Source organism: Nannospalax galili, unplaced genomic scaffold, assembly GCF_000622305.1.
Source record: "Nannospalax galili isolate Female #2095 unplaced genomic scaffold, S.galili_v1.0 scaffold32, whole genome shotgun sequence".
Classification (NCBI taxonomy): domain Eukaryota; kingdom Metazoa; phylum Chordata; class Mammalia; order Rodentia; family Spalacidae; genus Nannospalax; species Nannospalax galili.
Genome location: NW_008335297.1, coordinates 5304047 through 5325054, shown reverse-complemented (window position 1 = coordinate 5325054; position 21008 = coordinate 5304047). Strand labels below are relative to the sequence as shown.

At 43.9% G+C, this 21008-nt stretch overlaps 1 pseudogene; it reads left to right on the top strand.

The window, feature by feature from the left end:
- Positions 1–18978: 18978 nt before the first annotated feature.
- Positions 18979–19134, top strand: LOC103731588 (annotated as a pseudogene).
- Positions 19135–21008: the final 1874 nt, after the last annotated feature.

Here is a 21008-nt window from a genome sequence, read left to right as displayed (position 1 = left end):
TTAACACTGTGAACTATAAATACATCAGGAAAGACAGAAATCAAAACTTCTAAGCAGGAATAGGCTGGCACAGCAGCTGCTTCTCCTCTTCCACAGTCTGAGAGGTGGTCAGGGTCCTAGCCAGTGTTTCACATTCTTGGTCTCTTACCCAAAGAATTGAAAAATAAGGGCTCGGTATTAGTTACCTTTCTGTTGCTGTAATAAAACAGAATGACCAAGACAACTTACAGAAGGAAGAGTTTATTTGGGTTTATGAGTCCATCATGGCGGGGAAGGGAAGGTAGGAGGAAGAGGGAACAGAAAGCTGAGAGAGCACAACTTCAAGTACCTGCAGGAAGCAGGGAAAGAGGTAGGGTGGGAAGGAAGGAGGCAGAGTGACAGAGAGAGACACAAAGAGACAGAGAAAGCTGGAAACGAGGTAAGGCAATAAACTCTCAAATCCCTCCCCACAGTGACCTACTACCTCCAGCAAAGCCATACTTCCTCAAGTTCCATAACCCTCCCCAAAAAGTGCCGCCTACTGACCAGGTTCAAACAGTTGGGCTTATGCGGGACACTCAAACCACCAGAGGCTCAAACAGGTTTTTTTTGGGGGGGGGGGTTAGATAGGGTCTCAGTATTTAGCCCTGGCTGGAATTTGCTATGTACACCAAGCTGACTTTGAACTCACAGTCTCTGCCTCTTGACTGTGGGATTAAAGAGATATATGCTACTATACCCGGCCCTCATATAGATTTGCAAAAGAAGAAAGATAATTTTATTTGGAGCAAAAGGATAGTACAGTTTAAAGAGAGATACACTATTAAGATCGACAGCTGAGCACATGAGTGAAGATATTCAAAGACCCTGATTATTGTTTGGGGTTTCCTAATTACAGGGTTCAGGGAGAGGAGTTGGTTACTAAAGGGCATAGTTTATCTATTTTTTGTTGTTGTTGTTGTTTGGTCTTTTTTTTTTTTTTTTTTGGTCTTTTTGAGACAGGGTCTCTCTGTAGCCCCAGCTGTTCTGGAACTCACTATGTAGACCAGGCTGGCCTTAACTCACAGAGATCCACCTGCCTCTGCCTTCCGAGTGCCAGGATTAAAGGCATGTGCCACCATGCCTGGCTTGTTTTTTGGTCTTTTTAAGATAAGGTCTCCCCATAGCCACAGCTGGCCTGGAATTCACTATGTAGACCAGGCTGGACCAAGCAGGCCTTGAACTCAGAGATATGCCTGCCTCTGCCTCCCTAGTGCTGGGATTAAAGGTGTGTGCCACCATGCCTGGCTGTTACTCTATTTTGATTGCTAGATCAGGTTATATAATCATTTCTCTGCTGTCAATGTCCCCTCCCTTAAAGCATCTGATTTTAATCAAACACATGCCCAATTATACATAGGCATAAGATGGTAAATAGGGGCTTTTCCCTAAAAGGTTACTAGAGCTCACAGGTTTGCCTTATTGTGTATGCACCCAAAACCAATTCAGGTTAGATAGTTCCTTCTATTCTTTATACCCAGGTATGCTGGGAATATACTTGAATAGAAACTGTGTAAATCCGATTGTTACCAGTGTTAGGGTTCCAAACAGCAGCAGCTTCCCCCCTCCCCAACAGGGACCTACAGACTTTGGAGCCCAAAAAAGGGAACTGAGCTGATAAGCACCTTGACCTTTGAAGTCAAGGGAAACAAACTCTGCTGAGAAGCAGCCTGCCTTTCCTCTGATCTCCAAAGATAGGATAAGCAGATTCTACCTGTTAACCAGAGATTTTAGAAGTTGTTTATCACAACAGCTTTTCTCTTATCTTAAAAAGGAAAAAGTAAACACTTCCAGACCCTAATCCTACCTGGTAGACTGAACAGAGCCAGGTTTACAAGCCCTGCTTTTCCTGCTTCCCCCTCCCTGATTTTCCCCCAAACACTCCCCCCTTCTACACCCTAAAGCCCCCATATATAAGTCCCAGCTCACAACCCGTGGGCTGACATCTTTCCCTTCCCTGACATCTTTTCCTTCCCTTCCCTGACATCTTTCCCTTCCCTTCCCTGACATCTTTCCCTTCCCTGAGGGAAATGTGTCCCGTGCGAAATAAAGCTGTATCCCGCTGAGAATTCTATCTGTGCCTCGCTGCCTCCTCCATCCGCTCGCTCCCAACCTTTTACCTATCAACCAGGGGCAGGGAAATATACCATTACCCAGAGATGGGAGTCTATGTAGATTCATGCACGTGACGTGGTGGGGGGCATTTTGACATTGTTAGGTGCATTGTTTGAAGAAGGTTTTTTGTGCATAGTTCAGACAGAAGAAGGAACTGGGCTGCCAAGTACGTTGTTATAAGAGGAAGGATGTACACATAACTGTTAGGAACAGAAGACCATAAGGGCCAGTTTATGTTTGGACAGTGTGGTGGTGCTAAGGATATCCAGTATGTCAGTAAAATATGACTGGCACTGGACATCTGTGGGGGAGGGGTAGTATTAGAACTCTGGATGAGAATCTGACCTCGACAGATACAGATAGTTTTATTAGCTATGAGGGGGACGTAACCTTCCCAAAAAATGGAGGCTGGGCATCTGGGTTGGGAGAAGTCTAGGATTTATGGGTAGGCCCAGAAAATTCCAGAAAAGGGGTCTCACCTTCCCAGAATCCCAGAAGGCATCCCTTGGGTGTTGTCATGCTCCTCTCTGGGATCAGGAAAGAGAGATAGAAGCTCTGATAGGGGAATTGATAAGGAACCAGATCTTCAAGAAGGCTGATAAGAAGCCAGATGTCTTTAGCTGGGGGCCACATGCCTGATTTTCCTTCAGGTATGAGTCAACACAAAATGGCTAACACTGGATGTCCAGGGAACCCAAACATCAACAGTGATGTAATGTGTTATATAACTGTTCCTTGAAAACTGTCACTTTTGGATGGGTTCTATATAAATATGGCCTTGGGAGTCAAAGACCATTTTGCCTGAGTATTCACCAGGATGTGTGTGCCTGCCTATAGACCTGTAATGAAGCCTGTATGCCTTTCTATGTATGTGCCTATACCCACCTGTGTGCAGACTGTGTTATGTTGGTATGTACCAGCAGGCAGTTGCCTGACTAGCAGCTTATGTGCTCCTTAAAGTGCCTTATCTGTCTGACTTCTGAAATTCTCTTCAACCTCCCAGCCTTCCAGGACCCCCTTCCTTTCCTGGTTTATCAGAGTTCAGACCACTCAATAAACCCCAAACAAAATGGGGGTCCCAGGGTACTAAATTATTGTTACTGGAAATTTGGGCTCCCTTCATGTTTGCCAAAAGATATGGGGGAAATCAGGGTCCCTTCCTGGGGTTCTTAGTCTCATAAATAAAGGAGTTTAAGAATGGATACAAACAAAAGCTCAAGGACAATTTTATTAGAATTTGAAAAGATAAACCCTCAGTGCATGGTGAGCTGTAAATCCCAGCAGCTGCCTAGAGGAAAAGAATGGAGAAGAGAAGGAAAATTCATGCCATTCTAAACCAAATTTTAAGAATGATGGTTAAGCCAGGCATGGTGGCACACGCCTTTAGTCCCAGCACTCAAGAGGCAGAGGCAGGTGGATCTTTGTGAGTTCATGGCCAGCCTGGTCTACATAGTGCCTTCCAGGCTAGCTGGTGCTACAGGGAGACCCTGTCTCAAAAAGACCAAAAAAAAAAGGTTAGACACGTGGCAGACTGGCAGCCACACAGCCAGAAAGGGAGCTTTAGAAAAAGAGTAAGAAAGCCCAAAACACTGAGGCACCCTAACGTGTTTAGGGAAGCATATTTAGAAAAGAAAAAGAAGAAAAGGAGAGGTCACATTTTGTGGAAAAAGTGTGTAGAATTCTTCTGAAGCTGCATGTGTATGGCCCAATAAACTACTGAGCTAGGGGCCAGGGATTCTAGACAGGAAAAGTTCACCATCTCATTAAAACACTAATTATTCTGCCTATCTCTTTGTCATGGCAGATGAACCCTGCTTTCCAGGAATGGTTCCAGGGTCTGGTGATTGACCCAGTCTGACTGAAAGTTAGGTCTCTACCCAGGTTCTTTCTTCCTACTATAACACAATCTACTGTCTCCTGCTTCAGAAGGTCTCTGTTCCAAATCCTACAAACCACACACAAATGTGGAGTAGATTCTGGAGGTAGCATTTATTTATTTATTTATTTATTTATTTATTTAGAGACAGCTTCTCTTGTAGCTTAGGCCTCTAATGTGCTGTGAACTTCTGATCCTCCTATCTCTACCTCCTGAGTGCTAGGATTACAGATGTGTGCCACCTCAGCAGGTTTATGTGATTCCTGTCTGCTAGGTGTAAGCAGTCTACCACCTAAGCTGTATCCCCAGTGACCCCCAACCCCATTTTTGAGACATGTTTCTGCTACGTGTTGGCCTTGATGCAATTCACTACATTCCAATTTGTGATTCTATAGCCTCAATCTAGGGAGTTGCTGGGATTACTCACAAGCCTGGGCCAGTACACTTGGCTTTGATAAGTTATTTTCCTTCTTTAAGTAATTAATAAATTTCACAATGTTTTTGAGAGAGAATTACAGACCACCACCACACTTAAATCAATTAAATGAGAAAAGAGTCCTGTATTGATTATCCAGAGATTGAGAATTGGCTAGTGCCTCAGAAAAAAACTCTCAGTACTGAGGATCAAGGCTACAAAGTTTATAAAGGCAAAAATCGCAAAAAATCATAATGACATTTGGAACAGATAGCAGTCAGAGACCTTGCTTCAGCAGTTATTTTGGCAACACATAGAAATCGTTATTATTATACATTTTGGAATTTTTTTAAAATTATTTCTCTGTGCTTCAGTCAGGGTCAGGGAAAAGCCCCGGATATTTTACAGCTATCTACGCAATGCTAGTGTGAAAGAACTCCTACATCTAGATCTTAATTTCCTGAAAGGCTGATCAACCGATAAATACTCCAGGAGACCTATACCCCCAACCCCTTTGCTATGACCTACCTACCTACTGAATGCATCCACCAATGTATTTAAAAGGTGTCTTGATTTATGACTTTTCTTTGTTCTGTTACTATAAAAACATAATATAACTACTACCACACTGGAACATGGAATTTGGGGTAACCTGAATCTGTGTTCCTGGGCCATGGTCACTCATATTTGGCTCTAGACTAAACTATCTCTTATCCCCTTTGAGGTAAGAGTTATGCTTTTGCAGCAACACTGTAACTGGGAGAAAAGTCAAAGGGAAAAATGCCAAAGCAAGCACAAACTGAAGTCAGGACCTGTCCAGGACAAGATGGAGTTTCTTCTGCTACTTCCTCTATTTATTATTTTTGGAGGCAGGATCTCACCGCATAGCCCTGGCTGTTCTGGAACTTGCTATGTAGACCAGGCTGGCTTGGAACTCACAGAGCTCCCTCTGCCTCTGCCTCTAGCGTGCAGGGATTACAGGTGTGTGCCACCCCCACCATCTGCCTTACTTGTTTTTTGAAGCAGTATTTCATGTATGACCAAGCTGGCCTCATATTTGCTATGTAGCCAAGGATGACCCTGAGATCTGCCTCCCTGTCTCTGGCGTTCCCCAGGGCTGGGACTGTGGACATGTGCCGCCTCGACAATTGACGTGTGATTTTTCTAACGTTTTCCTTCCGGTCTGCATTCTCTTTGGAGCCCCTTCCTGCTGGCCGGGATGCGAAGCTCTGTCGTATTTCCAATTGTGAACGTCATCCTGGGCCAGCCCAGGGAGAGGCGGAGGGCTTGCTAGAGTCTGCGGCACATCCTTCTAACCAGCCCACATCCCACAGCCTACCCAGGGTTCTTCCAGCCTGAAGCTGGAGCCGGGCTTGTGTCCTCTGCGCCTGCGTGTTTGCAGCCCGCGCCTCTCCACAAGGCCTGACCGGACGTCCGGTGGCTGCCATTATTCTAACTGCCTGGACTTGGGGAAAGATTTGACAGTTGGTCCAGTCCACGTTTGCCAATCCAGGGCTCCCCAGTCCGGCCGAAGCAGGTGGGTCCAGGTGGACGCAGAGGCGGGGTAGGGGCGCCTTGTTGCCTCAGGCCAGTCCGGTCCCCCCACGCCTCGGCTGCGCATGCTCAGGGCTCCTGCGGGAACTTGTCATCCTTTTCCATTTTCTATTCTAGGAGAACTAACAGAGTGGGGCTCATTTTTCTGATACTAGATCTTGTGTCTCCACCTTTTTCCTCAAGTCACGCTATTCCACGGGCTCAGTCACTCAACGAGGTAAGAGAAAACAGTATTTCGAAATTACTTGTTGCAGAAGTCCTACAACTTTTTTTAGTTCACCAACTGATCTTTGAGATAAGTAGATTTGAGTAACACATGATTGATCCCCCCTTTCCCCCTTCTGCCGTGCCCCCTTCCCTTTTCACTTCTCATTACATCCTTTTCCACGATGGTCCCCATCCCCTTTCCCCAACACCCCCACACTCCATAGACCTGATCTTGTTAGACAGCCCAAGCAGATCTGGGGTTCCCAACAATCCTCCTGCTTCATTCTCCAGAGTGTTGGGATTACAGGTGTGCACCATGCCTGCTTTCGAAATCTGCCCTTTTAATTGATCTGCTGCTCCCCAGGTTTCAGTTTCTTGCAAAACACCCTAACTGATAAAAGCCTAGCCTTTGTTCAAGAGCACCTTCCTTTTAGAGCAATTGATACCCTGATACCCTCTCTTTAGAGCAGTTTCTTCCTTCATGGGCCAACTAGCAATTACTGTCAAATTTTAATATGCACGTACCTTTTGGGGGGGCAAGGGGCATTTTTGAGACAGGATCTCCCTGTAGCTCCAGCTGGCCTGGAACTCACTATGTAGACCAGGCTGTTCTCCATCTCATAGAGATCTGCCTGCCACTCCCTCCTGAGTGCTGGGATTAAAGGTGCGTGCCACAATGTGCACCATACCCTTTAACCCAGCACTTTTGTTTTCCATCTATATCTTTATAGGATGACACTAAAAATGTTTCATTGCAACAAAATAAAAATGAGGTGGGGCAGGTGATTCACATCCTTTAGTTTTTCCAGTTGGAAATTGTTTAAATTACTGTTCACCAGCACAGTTTTAGACCCAAAGCCCCAGCTTCAGCAGCCTCAACAGGCTCCTCTATCCATCTCAGTATCCCAATGAAAGAGGCCAGTAATGGTGAAAAGCAGAGAGAGGTGATTATATCAGATCAGTGTATGGCCATACTGGGAAGAATAGATGAACGGGTCCAATTGATAGAGGAATTCCAGGGTGTCTGAGAGCGATGTAGCCTTTCTTGGCTCTGTTGAGCTTAGCTTGAGAGGCTAGGGTCCCAGAAACTCAATGGCCACCAAAGCCACCTCAAGCCAGAGGCTTTCAGGTTCTTATCTCTCGAATTCAAAGAATGAAATTCATGAACCACAGAGGGTGAGCTTTGGAAAGAAATATTTATTATAGGGAGCTTAGGGTAGAGAAGCAGAGCTCCTGTACAGCAGTAGAGGTCCCCAGAAACAGGATACCACTGAGCCTCATCCCCTAGGAGTTAATAAAGATTTAGTGAAGAGAGGAGGGGCGAGGGAGATGACCTGGTCAGTCCAGTTCTCATTCCAGGTGTCCAGGTCCTCTGGTCACATCCTCAGCATGTCTTCCAGGAATAGAGCATTACTTCCTTATTGCAGGTGTCCAGATCCCTCAAGGGAGGTCCTGGTACGGTCCTCAGATATGAAAAAACCAGACCCCTTACACACCTCCCCAGCCTCTGGCTATGGTGGAACCAGAGATATCTTTAGATTAGATAGTTCTGGCATTTATGGCCTCAGGTAAGGGGCAAGTTCACTGGCAGGTACAAGGAATTTCCAGCTCTAGGTTGGAAGAGAAACTGGTCATTTTCTTTTGGGGTCTTTTTGCCCTTAACTGCCTAGCCAATTTCTACCTCCTGCTCTTATCACAGTGACCCAAGTCTGTCTTTGAGGTACAGATCTGAACTTTAGGTTTAAATTGAGGAAGGTTGGGGCAAGTGGTCAGAGTTGATCATTGTCTTAGTTCTATAAGATAGTCTGGTTCAGAGTGTAACTTCAGCATCAAGATAATTGTCTTCACAGTGTGTGTGTGTGTGAGAGAGAGAGAAAGTGATCTATACTGCTAGGCTTTGCTGTTCTAGAATCCAAAGTGATAACAGGTTTTTGGTTTTTAAAAAAAATTCTTTTTTTGGTCTCTTTGAGACAAGGTTTCCCTGTAGCCGCAGCTGGCCTAGATTCGCTAATGGAGACCAGGCTGGCCTCAAACTCAAAGAAATCCACCTGCCACTGCCTCCAGAGTGCTGGGATTAAACGTATGTGCCACCACACCTGGCTAAAAAAAAAAATTCTATTTTTATTTTAGGTGTATGAGTGTAATGTGTGTAAGTGCACTGTGTCATGTCATGCAGTACCCACAGAGATCAGAAGAGGGTGTTGGATCCCCCTGGAACTGAAGTTAGGGAAGGTTGTTAGCTGCCTTGTGGGAGCTGGGAGCCAAACCTGTAAGAGCAGACAGTGTTCTTAATGGCTGAGCCATCTCTCCAGTCCTGTGTGATTACAGGTTTAGGACACTGACTTATCTGTGTTCGACTTTGTCATCAGAATGGGACCCCAGGCTCTCTTTGGTTCCCCAGTAGTTGTGATCTCTATTGAAAGAATTTAGACAAGACACACAGAGCATAGTGTAAAAGAATTTGTGGAATAGAGCACACTGTAAGGGGTAAGAGTAGAGAATGGTCACAGTGACTGTTCTAGTTTGTTTTCAATTTCCATGACAAAACACTCTGACCAATACCAACTTGGAGAAGAAAAAGTTTATTTTTTATTTTATCTTACATGTCTCGGGTCACAGTTTTATCACACTGAGGGAGCCCAAGGTAAGAACTCAGGGCAGGAGCTGAATGAAGCACAGGCCATGGGGGAATGCTGCTTACTGGCTTGCTGTGACACTTCCCTAGCCTATACTCAGCTTGCTTTCTTATACAATATAGAACAACCTGCCCAGGGGTGGCACTGTTCACAGTGGGCTGGGCCCTCCCAAGTCACTCAACAATCAAGAAAATACCCCACAGACATGGCCACAAACCAGTCCAATGGAGGAAATTCCCCAACTGAGGCTCCCTCTACCCTGGTGTGTCAAGTTGATAACTAAAGTTATCCAGCACAGTGACCATTGTGTTACATGTTTTTTGCAGGCTTTACACAGTTTCTAAAGTCAGTAGAACAGGCAGTTTTTATTCTGACTAGGTGATTTATAGCCCCATTTTTCTAAGTAGCAAGGAAGTTGTGTAGAAATACAAAGCCATTGATTGTACAGATCAGAAATTTACTGCAAGCAAGCAGTGGACTACTCAAGGGCCTGCTTTTGTTTTAATTTATTGAGTGTAGGTCAGAGGACAACTTATGGGAGTCATCCTCCCCTTTCACCATGTGGGTTCCAAGGATTGAACTTGGGTCATCAGGCTTTGCAGGAAGTACCTTTACCCACTGAGCCATCTTACAAGCCTCAGTTTTAGGTTTTGTGTGGGTTTTTTTGTTGTTGTTGTTTTGTTTTGTTTTTTGTTTGTTTGGTTTTTGTTTTTGTTTTGTTTTGTTTTTGTCTTTTTAAGACAGGGTCTCCCTGTAGCCCCAGCTGTCCTGGAACTCACTATGTAGACAAGGCTAGACTTGAACTCACAGAGATCTGCCTGTCTCTGCCTCCCGAGTGCTGGGATTAAAGGTGTGCACTACCACACCTGGCAGTTTTAGGTTTTTTGAATGGGGTCTCATATCCCAGGCTGGCTTCAAACTCATATAGAGAGGAGGAAGATAACATTGAACTTCTGTCTCCACCTCTGGAATGTTGGAATTGGAGGTATGTGCACACCCAATGTATGCAGTGCTAGGGATTGAACTCAGGACTTTTTTGGTTGCATGCTGGGCAACTACCAACTGAGCTGTATCTTCAGCCCTCCAATCTTATTTGGATTGATTTACGTGAAAGCTTCTTTGATAGTTATAATGTTTAGGATTTCTGGAACCAGATTTAGGTTATCTTTTCATGGCCCTGGCAATTCAGAATACTGTGTCTTTGCTCAGGGCTAGAGATGTGACTATTCTTCTGACTAGTAATTAAAGAGTCCTTGGTTTTACAAGCTGTTTATTTTGTATATGTTGGGATATCCAGCTCCAATATCCTTCAGAGCCTGTTAATGGCTCACTAGTTGCCTAACACCATCAGTTTTGAAGGGTGATGAGATTGGTTAGAGAGACAGATACTCCGAATGGTTCCCAGTCAAGCAGGAGTCTGTCAGAGACAAAATCAGGGCTGCAAATCAAGAGACCACCACACAAATTAAGGTGTCTGTGTAAGGCAGAGGGTGCTTAGTGACCAAAGCTGGTGAATAAACACATAGCCAAAACAGAGTTTGCCTTTTATCCCTTTTGCAAGGGACATTTGACTGTTCTTGTTGACTGAGGTCCAGTCTCAAAATCTATACTCCATTGGCTAGTTCTGTTGTGCCCAATTCATGAGACCCCAAAGACCACCAAGGAGCCAACCGATGCAAATACACAAGGGTTCTTTTATTGTTACAAGCTTAAGCTTGGGCCCATTCTGTCACCGACCCAGTGGATCTCAGGTGTGAGACCCCTTGCTTTGAGAGACAGAGATTTTTATAGGTTTATTTCAGCAAGTTTAGCAAGTAGGGGAGTAGGGGGGGTCTTCAGCCTGGCAAACATCTGATTGGTTGCAGCTCAGTGCCAAACCATAAACTGCTGGCTTCAGGAACTCTGAAAAGATATCTGGACTTTTAGTACTTTCCTGTCCCTGGTTAATTGACCATTGGCGGAGGAGTTGTTCTCTATCCGTTCCAAGTATTGTGGTTTTTCTTGGAACAGAGCTCAGGGCTGGGTCAGTCCTATGGAGATTTTATCCAAGATGGAGTCACTCCGGTCTCTCATTCCCCCTCTGACTAATACCTTGGGGGCCCAATAATGGGTGCTCCTTCATCTCATGTTCTTCATCACCGTATCCAAGATGGAGTCACTCAGGTCTCTCATTCCCCCCTCTGAGTAGTACCTTAGGGGCCCAATCATGGGCGTTCCCTCATGTTTTTTATCACCCAGACTGGAGGGACTGATGGTGGGCTCACATTACCATTAGCTGTATAAAAGCTACCAATTTATTTAAAATGCAAGGTCCAAGAGTCAAAAGCATAATCAGAATTAGGAGGGGTCTGAGTAAGGTTGAAATCAGAGTGGTCAACCAAGGGGAGCTATTGAACCAGGATTCAAACCATCCTTGTTTAGCCCTATATTCGTTTTCTCTTCGAGCCAGACTTTCTCTAACCTTGGCCAGGGATTTTTTGATGACCCCAGAGTGATCTACATAAAAAAAAAACACTCTTCCTTAAGGGCAGCACAGAGGCCTCCTTGCTGCAAGAACAACAGGTCTAAGCCTTTCCTATTCTGCAGAATCATTTCTGCCAAGAAGGTTAGGGATAATGGGAGGGGACAGTCCAAACAAAGGGGGTTAATCCCATCTGATAAGGGGAGTTACACATTCAGTAGAGTGTGAACGGAAGGAGAATCACCCAGTAACCGCCAGTCTCTAAGGTCAATTTAGTTAAGGTCTCTTTTAGAGTTCTATTTATTCTCTTTACCTGTCCTGAACTCTTTGGTCTATAAGCACAATGTAGTTTCTAGTCAATCCCCAGAACTGTGGCCAGACTCTGACTTACCTTGGACACAAAAGTCGGTCCATTATCTGACCCTATCATCTGTGGAAAGCCGTACCTGGGGAGGATGTCTTCCAACACTTTCTTTGCCACCATTTGAACTGTTTCATGTTTAGTAGGGAAGGCTTCAGCCCATCCTGATAAAGTATCTACAAAGACTAGCAAATAACGGTATCTGTAACTGTCAGGTTTTACCTCAGTGAAATCCGTTTTCCAATAGGCTCCAGGTTTTCTCCCTCAAAGTCTGATTTCTGGGTTTTTAATATTTGGCACCACATTAGTGAGTTGGCAAGCTTTACAGCCATTGACAATGTCTTTAATCTTTAAATTAGCCTCCTTGATTTTTACTTCGGCATGTCGAATTAAGTCCTGCATTCTCTTGAATATACTTCAGAATCAGATAACAGGGTATCTTTCAAATCTGATCGGGTGCTGTGGACATGGGCCAGGATTCTGGCATAATCATGCAGAGGGGCATCCAAGTCTGGGTCCGGCAAGAGCATGGCTGGATTCAGGGCAACTGGTACCTGGAAGGTGATCTAGCAGGATTAAGAAGTAATGCCTGATAATGAGTTATATGGGCATTACTTAGCCATCAGTCCAGGGGCTGCTTTAAAACTCCTTCAATTGCATGTGGTGTGCTGATGATCAAGTTCTTGCCCAAAGTCTGTTTGTCAGCATCTTTTACCAGTAGTACTACAGCAGCAATAATGTGGAGACATGGGGGCCAGCCTGTAGCCACTGGGTCCAGTTTTTTAGACAAATAGGCTACAGGACGGCACTGTGGACCCATCAGTTGGGTCAAAACTCCCTTGGCCACATCCTTGTTTTCACCCAAAAACAAGTGGAATGGTTTAGTCCCATCAGGTAGCCCGAGGGCAGGGGCAGACAGTAGGGCCAGTTTTAATGCCTCAAGTGATTGTTGGTGAGCTTCTGTCAAGGAAAATTCTCCTGGCCTTCTTCTTTACAATATGCACACTGATTTTTTCAGTCGAGGTTGCCCTCTTTTTTGAAAGTCTTTTTTACCTCCTTTTTTTTATGTTATCTGGCGCAGACGCCTCCGCCGGTCCTCTGAATCTGCAGTGGCAGCCAGCAGGATCCTTGCCAGGTCCTTGTTCTGCCTCCTTTCTGCCTTTATCTGTTTTTCCTCTGCACTATCCCTATTATTGTACACTTTCTTGGCCACAGTTATCAAATCCCTTAAGCTCTTTTCACCCAGTCTCTCTACACTTTGGAGCTTTTTCCTTATATCTGGAGCTGATTGGTTAACAAAAGCCATGTCCACTGCCATTATATTATCTTTGGCCTCCGGGTCTAATGGAGTGTACCTGCAGAAGGCATCCATTATTTGCTCCAAGAATGCAGCTGGGCTTTCGTTTAGTTCCTGACTAATATCGTATACATTTGCCAAATTAGTTGGCCTATGAGCAGCTGCTTTGAGACCTGCCAACAGAGTCTGGCAGTAAACCAGAAGCCTCCCCTTACCTTCTGCAGTATTATAATCCCAGTCAGGTCAGGTCGGTGGATAGGCAGCATCAATCAGTGTCAGGTCAGTAGTAGGGACACCAGTATTGCCAGGAATTAATTTCCTGGCTTCTGTTTGGATATGTTCTTTTTCCTCTGTGGTAAACAGGACCTGTAATAATTGATGACAATCATCCCAAGTGGATTGGTATGTGACTAAGACAGTTTCTAATAAATAAGCTCCTTAGGATTTTCAGAAAAGGGAGCATTCTGGGTTCTCCAGTTGTAAAGGTCACTAGTGGCGAATGGCCAATAGTGATGGGGCTGGTTGCCAGCCTCATCCGCGGGGCCGGCGACTGTGAAGGATACAACAGTAGAGTCTGGACCCTCCGGTGTGCTGCCCTTCTACTCCTAGTCCCCTGAGCCAGTCCCCCCTGTGCCTGTGAAGAATCTGATACCAGGGGTGCCAGTTCCAGAGGGCGTACCTCCTGTGGAGGGGGTGGATAAGGAGGGGGAGGAAAAATTAGGTCTTCTTCTGTGATGCCCTGTAAGATGGTACAGTGACGGTACTGATAGTTTGGTTTCAGGTTTAAGTATTTTCTTGGTTGTTTTTTTCCATTCTGTAGCCGTCAGCACCTCGCACCTCCGTTTTCTGTAAAGGAAGAAAAGACTTGACCCACGGAGGAGGGTTATTAACTAAATCTCCCCAGACCACTATGTATGATATTTGATCCAAGTGTTCCACATGCAGTTGAAGAATAATTTTCTCAACCGTGTTAATGACAGCAGGATCAAAGGTCCCCTCCAAGGGCCATCCCACATTGAAAGCGGGCCATTCAGACTTGCAGAAAGTAGTTTATCCTTCCTGACAACAACAGAGAGGTTATGGGCTTGAGTCTTAACCTCTCCAAAATGTGCAGGAACCAGGTCCAGGGGTGTAGAGGGTCTGTCCCATTGCATCCATATCAGTCACAAAGAAATAGACAACCAAAGATAAAACAGATAGCCAGAAAGACACGCAGAAGGCCAAGTAATGAATTCCCCTGCTTGTGCAGAAGAAAAACTGAAAGTAAGACAGCGGCGAACTGCCGCACCACGGGAACAACCCGCCTTGTCCTTTCACAGAAATCCACAGAGTCTGGGGCCCTCCGTCCCCTCTGCCAGGGTCTAGAACGTCTTCCAGACCTCTGTGGTCACGGTCATCTAGCACATCTGTTCCAACTGCTCCTGACCATACTGTTCACAAGTTTGCCTCAAGGCTCAGAAAAAAAGCTAGGATAAACACAGACAGGGACAACCAGAAGCAGACACTTACCGGCCGACCAGGAACCCTTCAGTTCAGGGATCCTTGGGGGGGGCGGTGTCTCAGGAATCCCGGACAAGCCCCCAAGATGTTGTGCCCAGTTTGCAAGACCCCAAAGACCACCAAGGAGCCGACCGATGCAAATACACAAGGGTTCTTTTATTGTTACAAGCAGCAGATCTCAGATGTGAGACCCCTTGCTTTGAGAGACAGAGATTTTTATAGGTTTATTTCAGCAAGTTTAGCAAGTGGGGGAGTAGGGGGTCTCCAGCCTGGCAAGCATCTGATTGGTTGCAGCCCAGTGCCAAACCATAAACTGCTGGCTTCAGGAAATCTGAAAAGACATCTGGACTTTTAGTACTTTCCTGTCCCTGGTTAATTGACCGTTGGTGGGGGCGTTGTTCTCTATCTGTTCCAAGTATACTTTTTGTGTATGGTTTCCCCTGCAACAGGATTCAGGGCTGGGTCAGTCCCATGGAGGAGGTTTTATCCAAGATGGAGTCACTCAGGTCTCTCAGTTCATGGGGCCTGCCTTTAATCCCAGCATTCAGCAGGCAGAAGCAGAGGCAGTAGAATCTCTTTGAGTTCAAGCCAGCTGGGAGACCCCGTTTCAAAAAAATTAAATGACAAAAACAAAACTTTGAGAAAAGGTTTTTGGTTTTGTTTTACAAGAAAGCAGATGACATCCAGTTGAACAAACATACAACTCCTTAAAGGAAGAGGTGAGGGGCACAGACTTACAACTGCTAAATTTGTTTGATAGAATAGACTCTCAAACTGACCCAGAGTAAAAGACACAAAATGAAGGCAGTTAGAGATTTTGGTTTTTCATAGCTTTTAGTTACCTTGTATGGTCAAGTACACAGTTGATACAGATGAAAAGAAAGTCACTACACTAGGGTAAATAAGATATTAAGAAACCCATTTGAAGATCTGCTGGAGGCTTGAATAGCTGAGCCTCAGGGCAAGGTGAAGTCAAGCCACAAAGGCCTAGTATACTTGAGAAGAGGTTCAGGACCATCTGGTTGGACTGCTGAGCTGATGAAGCTGAGGAACCCTTAGTTCTGTCATATTCACACACTGGGTGGTCAGAAGACAGGTTAGTAGAGTATCCTTTTTATGGAGTCCAAGGTGAGGCCTTGTTGGTCTGGTATGTTCAGTATATTCTTGGGCTTGGTTTTTCTGATAGGATGGAGTCACCCCAGGAAGAGACAGCCCAAAAAGCCCAAAAGCCACTGTTTTACATGAAATTCAGTAACTTAGAATAGGGTACAACTTAGTCTTCACATAGAGACAGGAGGATCAGGATCCAAGGCCAGTCTCTTTAAGGGAGTTTGAGGTCAACCTAGCTACCTGAGACCCTTGCACAAACAGTAATAATGATTAGATTTCTGTTGATTTAAAAATATATATCCATCACCTCTAGGATACTCTTCATTTGAAAGGTGAAATTCTATTTTTGTAGGGGAGAGGGGGCGAAGAGACAATCTCTTGTGGCCAGGCTGGTCTTAAACTCCCTTTGTAGCTGAGACTGGACTTTGAACTCCTTCGTCTTTATATCTTCATTGTTATGATTACAGATAGATACCACCATGCCAAGCTCTTAATTCCACTTTGTGTACTCCTGTTGACTTGTTTTTGTCCTCCCCCCAGCAGTCTCACATAGCCTAACCTGACCTGGAGCTCCTGATCCTCCTAACTCCACTTCCCAAGTGTTGGGATTACAGACACCAAGCCAGGACAGGAAATATTTAGATGGCACACTGAGGGAGTCTGTTGTCAGTAGATTGGTCATTATTTTTTCTTTTTCAGTGGAAAAAGCTAGGAAATACGTGTTTGCTTTCAAGAGGTAAAGTAGATCACGAATTCAGAGTGTGTGGGAAAAGTTATTTGGGTGAAGGTGCCTTTGTGACATAGATGGAGATGCAGCTCCTCAGTCTTTTTCAATTACCTTCTAAGTTTGGTTGCTAAGGACATGACTAAATTATTTTTTTCTTTTTATAATGTATTTTAATTGGAACAAGAAGAACAATTTTCTTTTTATAAAGTATTTGAACCATTACATGACCAAAATTAGTTTTTCTTTGTTGTCAGCTAAATATTTTTGAAATAGTATTTTTGGTACAGGAAAATAAAAGAGAAAATAATACTGTCAAAGGTATTATAGTACTGTCAAAAAAGGAGCCAGAGAGATGGGTCAGCAGTTAAGAGCACATAAAATTAGTAAAAATAAAATATTTTTTAAATGTTATATTATTTTTATTTTGTTTATGAATGTATTGCCTACATGTGTGTAAGTGCACCGGTGTCCTGCAGTGCCTGCAGAGGTTAGAAGTTGCTGTCATGTGGGTGCTAGGAATTGAACCTGGGTCCTCTGCAAGAACAGCCAGGGCTCTTTAACTGCTGAGCCATCTCTTCAGCCTCAAAATAAAATATTTTTTAAAAATTTCAAAAGAATGAGGCCGTGAAATTGTTTTTACCTGCTATGAGGGCTGCTAGGCAAGCAGTCCCCACTGAGCTAATTCCTCAGCCATTTTATTGTCAAAAGTGTACGGAGACTATGCTCTTACACAGTTCCTTCCTTTCCCCTGCGTGATATTAACAATATATAGTGTGCCTATTTGTCACAGTGCAGTGACCACAGTCCAAGCCTGAAAGGCTTGGGGACCCCGACGGACAGAAATCAGAATGCAGGGGATGCAGAGGCTTGTGTACCAGTGCATGTTTATTGTGAACTTAAGCAAGCTTATACAGAAAGCAGATCTGGAGTAACCAAGGAATAACCAGGGATACATCACTAAGAAATCAGATCTGGAGTGACCAAGGAATAACCAAGGATACATTATGTTACTACTAAAAATACATTACTTCACCAACCGAAACTCACACAGCGTTTACAGTATCCAAGATTCGGCTACATAATATTTATAATATCTTAGATATAAAGTGAACTGTTTGTGATTATTCTTAGCAACTACTAGAATTTATTATTTCTATATAAGAAACCAAGCTTACAGTGCTGAGAAAACTCCAGTGCCCTTAAACTGAAACAGAACTTTTATGTTTCTAAGACTGCTAATTAACCAGGGAAGCACAGCCTATCAACTCAGACCTCAGAAGCAGAGAGCAGGGAAAGTCCCAGGGTGGAAGCCTTCTTCCTCCAATTCTAAAGTCAAGCTGTGCCCATAATAGCTCCCAATACCTATTAACATAGGTTTATGGGGTTTTTTGAGACAGGGTCTCCCTATAGCCCCAGCTGGCCTGGAATGCCCTCTGCCTCCTAACATAAGTTTTTAACTACTATTGTATGCACATTCTTTAAATTTTTGCAGAAATAAAATGAGCTGTAAACTAAAAGTACAATAATGGAATTTATATTTCCTTCCTTCCCTCCCCTCCATTCCTTCTGTCTTTGTTGAGACAGTGTCTCTATAGGCTAGGCTGACTTCAGATTTCTCAGTCTGCTGCCTAATCCTGCAGAGTCCTGGGATTATAGGTGTGTGCCACTACATCTGACCATTTTAGCATGTTTTATAAGGAGGGTTTACTAGCAACATCATCTTTTGTCTCTCTCCCTTCTTCCTTTCATTTCTTCCTTTCTTCTTTCCACAGTCTTAATAGACCAGGCCAACCTCCCACTCCCAGCAATCCTCCTGCCTAAGCCTCACAGTTGCTGGGGTTATAGGCATGTACCCCCATAGCTCTTCTCTCTCTTGCCTCTCCTCCACCCACCCCCCTCAGTTTCTGAGACAGAGTTTTGTTGACTCAAAAGTACTACTCTGACCTCAAAGGGGATAAAAAAATAATTTATTCTGGAGCCACATATGAGTGACCATGGCCTGGGAACACAGATTTCAGTCACCCCAAATTCCACATTCTAACATGGAAGCAGGTTCATGAAGTTTTTATGATAACAGAACAAAGAAAGTAATAAATCAAGGCACTTTTCAAATACACCGGTGGAAACATTAAGTAGGTAGTTATAGCAAAAGATAAATCTCAGCTATAGGCCTCAGATGTTATCTGATGACACTCAAGACTTCTGGTAGGTAGAAGATAAGGTTTAGTTAGTAACATTCCAAAAGGTTTTTATCTATTGGTCACAGGATGTTAGGTCTGACAGAGGTGGGCAAGGAATAGCAATTTATGGGGCTAAAGATAGCCCAAGATAATTGTAATTAGGCCCTGGACTTGCAACATTCCAACCTCTCCACAGTCATTGAAATTCTGTTATGTTAATCAGCCTTGGAGAAGGTTCAGTTTGAAGATACATGGTTTTTCTGGGAACTTTTGTTTAAATTTTTTTCTTTAAATTTTTGTTTAGTTCAGGCTGGCCTTCAAAACTGTATGTCTATTTAGTTCATTTGTCTATTTATTAGTTGGATTATTACTGATTTAATGTTTAACCCTAATTGCTGGATCATCTGTTGACCTTCACTTGCTTTTTCTTTTGATTGCCTCTTTCATCTTTTTTTTTTTAACGACTGGAAGTTTTGGGCTCTTCTCCAACATCGCGTGGGTTCCTGAGTTCAGTCCTTACCATGTCTTCTCACAAGACCTTCAGGATCAAGCGATTCCTGGCTAAGAAACAAAAGCAAAACCGACCCATTCCACCATGGATTCAGGTGAAAACTGGCAATAAAATCATGTACAACTCCAAGAGGAGACACTGGAGACGAACAAAGCTGGGTCTATAAGGAACTGTATGTGAGGCCACAGATTTATCTGTTTGAAGGTTACCATCAAGTTACTGTGTCAAGCTTAAAATGTTACCACTGTTTGGACATTTGAATATGTTTATTGGGAATATTTTTCTTTGTTACTTTCCTCTTTCCGCTTGTAAGTTTGTTCAATAATAAATATGTGAAACCACAGGGTGTGGTGGTGCATGCCTTTAATCCCAGCACTCAGGAGGCAGAGGCAGGCCGGTCCTCGTGAGTTCAAGGCCAGCCTGGTCTACATAGTGAGTTCCAGGACAGCTGGGGCTACAGGGAGACCCTGTCTCAAAAAGACCAAAAAAACCTCCCAAAAAACAAAAAAACAAAACAAAAAAAAGTGAAACCTTTTGCTTGAAAGAAAAATGTGTGGTTGTGTGTTAGAACTCGGTTTATTTTGTTTTGTGATACTGGAGCTCAAGCCTCAGACCTTGTGCATGGTAGACAAGTATTATGCCACTGAGCTACCCCTACCTGACTCTTGCAGGGAAAATTTTTTTGGAGACCCAACCAGGCTGCCCTCTAACTCATGGTTCCCTACCATCAGCCTCCACCAACAAGCCTGAATGCCAGATATTTTAAAAACGTATTTGTTGGCCCGGTGTGGTGGCACATGCCTTTAATCCCAAACTCTTATTTTGCCATGACATTTTCACATCACCACTGCAGTTTGATTTCTCCTTTTACCCAGTAAGGGCTCTCTAGTCCTCGATACATGTCTCCAAATTAACAAATGATAAAACATGACTCTGAATCACTTGGAGCATTTCTGAATTTCCCCACCGCTCTGTAAATACTATGTTTGGATTTTACTGCTTTCAATGTTACACTACTGCCTTAGTCATGTTTGCAATTTTTTTTCTTTTTAAATATTTTATTATTTTATGTGTATGAGTATATTGCCTGCAAGCATGTGAGTGCACCCGTGTCATGCAGTGCCTCAGAGGTCAGAAGAGGGCTTTGGATTCCCCCTGGAACTGGAATTAAGGACAATTCATAGCCATCATGTGGGTGCTGGGACTCAAACCCCCATCCTGTGCAAGAGTAGTCAGTGCTCTTAACTGCTGAGCCGTCTCTCCAGCCCCCTGCAATTTTTGTTTTGTTTTGTTTTGTTTTCTGATTGTTGTCAGTGGAAGCACTGGCCAACTGTGATCTGTAATGTTTGTTTTTTTCTTAAAAGGCTTTCTAGCACCTATGGTCTCTGTCACAACTGTCATTGTGGCAGAAAAACAGCTGCAGATGATGCATGTGTGAAAAAGCATGCTCTGTTATAATAAAACTTTATTTACCCAAACAGGTAGTTAGCCCTGATCTATGTCCTACCATTCATGGAAATCTTTACTAATTTTTTTTTTAATGAAGAGGATGAATATTTTGTTTCTTACTGTGCTGCAAAGCTGTTGCTTCACTGTATAAGAAGAGCACCAGTCAATGCAGTCTATTGTAATAGGACAGTACTGTCCTTCATCTGACCCTGTACCACAATTTCCTGCTCTCAGGCATTTCCAGCATGAAGATCCTTAAGTCTTCTGACCTAAATCAAGGGATAGATATGTTACAAATACTACAGAATTCTTATAACCACCTTTTGCCATAGATAATCTGATGAGTTCTGAATACCAGAGTTTAGCCTCTAGTCTAAATACCTAGTCTAAGGTATGATAGAAAAGACATACATTGTGTTTATCTGTAACCATTAGGAAGCTGAGGGGGCTTTTCTTCCTGTAGCAGTGTTGAGAGTCCTTTCTTTGCTATCAGTATTGCTAAAAGTTATTTAATGTCTTGTCCACCACTAATTCAAGACAACTATGCTGGAGCGAGTTGGTTGGCCTGGGTTGGTTTGGGGCTGGGTGTGT